Here is a 2234-nt window from a genome sequence, read left to right as displayed (position 1 = left end):
GAGCAATCAACTGAATCATATCAATCTCCATCATTGGAGTTAATCTTTTTATGTCATTCTGCCGTACTCATCCCGTACGCAGTAATCAATACTAATCTCACCGTATAACTCGTTACCAGTTCAATCATAACAGCAGGTACACATACACACCAAATATTATCATACATATTACACATACCAGTATCTAGTATATATGTCCCACAAGTATAATAAAATATGGACTTAACCTGACGTCGGTTAACGTTTAAATATGTTTCATAACCCTTGTCACCAACTGACATATAGATCTTTCTCAACAAAGATTAATGTTTAATATGCTTGATTTCAATATCCTTCTGCATGTCAGCATAACCGATACATGATCACCGTGAGCACCAAACGATTACGTACCACGGAGTTATAATATCCGTGTCTATTTGTATATCCGGCATACGCGGTATACCACCAACGAACAACCAACCAACCATGCTATAATGATTCCAACACCTCTTTGTGTATGGGTAATCATTCTATTCGAGCATCCATGGGTATAGGCATCTAACGGATGTAAGGGATAACATAGGGAGTTGCACGGTTCAAGGTAATCGCGCAACATGGGTTGCCTTCAAATATTATCAATTACTATTATGGGAAACTCTATCACTTGCTCAGTCAATGACCTCAGGCGTTCTAGGTTCGCTAAAATCGGTAACTCTCGATCTGGAGGTGGCATGTCTCATATGTTTGAGAGTGAGAAATACACATATATATTTCTATATATATTATTTTTATCTGCTCATTTATTATCAAATTTATTATTATTATTATTATTTTATTTTATTTTATTTATCTATTTATTTATTATTCTTTGTTTTTACCTTAATGGAATAGGAATGGGTTCACGTACAGGTCCGTCCGTAAGTGAGGGTCGGCGGTTCGGGTGAACATAGGGGTTATTAAGATATACGGTACCGGTGTTGGTATGGTAAGGGATTTATCAATTTTGGTTGGGAGTGACGGTTACTAGATATTTCTGGTTAATGTCAAACAGGAGATCTAATTTGGTACTATCATAACCATGGCCCGATAAGTCAGACTTATCATCAACCGATGCTCTAGAAATTTCAGCATCCTCGGTACTTTTATTATTTCATCCCCCGGTTCCTTATCCGGGTCATATTTCTCAATACATGTACCCACGAGATATGTACATATATATATATACACATTAGCACGCATAAATAATATTATATACTTTACACATATGTTGCCATTTTTACCTATTAATGTACCCCGTGACTTCCCCTGAATTCCCTCGTGCGGACAAGTCTGTTATTATGTTCCGGACCATAATAACTCACTTGTCCATCCAAGTTCATCCAGATCTCGTCACTATAAATTATTAGTTGATATTCAGATCCTATAATACTTGAGCTACTGGTTATATTTTAGGTATCTTTAAAGACATCCTAATTCTTTATAACCAATGGCTCTGATACCAACTTCTGTAACACCCCGTAACCGCAGCGGAAACGTAAACGGGATGCAACAGACACATCTGATATCAACCACATTGTTTATAAAGAAAACTGAATACATTAATATACTTCAAATTACATTATCTCATAATTCATTACCGTCTAGGTGATACACACATCATACAATACGATAAATAATTCTATGTAATATAATGTATCCTAACATCCCACACGCAAATCTTACACACATCAAGCACTTAGCACGTAAGCAATCACTTCATCTTAATTGTACCTGAAAAGCATGTGAGAAAACGGGTCAACTACGAATAGTTGGTGAGTTTCACAATTTGAGTAAACCTTGATAAATCAATATCATAATATAATATTATCTGGGGACACTGTTAACCCAGTACTGTACCCTTTCCGGAGGCAATGTTAACCCAGAAACACCTCTTTGGACATCTGGGGACACTGTTAACCCAGTACTGTACCCATTCCGGGGGCAATGTTAACCCCGAAACACTTCTAGAGACATCTGGGGACACTGTTAACCCAGTACTGTACCCATTCCGTACGATTCCCGTACAATCAAATATTTATAAATACATGCAAATCCATGCGTTCAGTATGTACTTAAACATTTCAATAGTAACATGCTTCCGCCCCGGGAAAATATTTGAAAACAATTCAGAAAAAGGGGCTCGTGAAACTCACCTTAGCACATGCAAGCAGGTAACAACAGTCATTATCAGTTAACACATCCAATCTGTAATATGA

This window comes from Bidens hawaiensis, unplaced genomic scaffold (genome assembly GCF_021521415.1).
Source record: "Bidens hawaiensis isolate Kalapana, Puna unplaced genomic scaffold, B.hawaiensis_p1.1 tig00043476_1, whole genome shotgun sequence".
Taxonomy (NCBI): Eukaryota; Viridiplantae; Streptophyta; class Magnoliopsida; order Asterales; family Asteraceae; genus Bidens; species Bidens hawaiensis.
The sequence above is the reverse complement of the archived record's forward strand: the minus strand, read 5'-3'. Positions refer to the sequence as shown.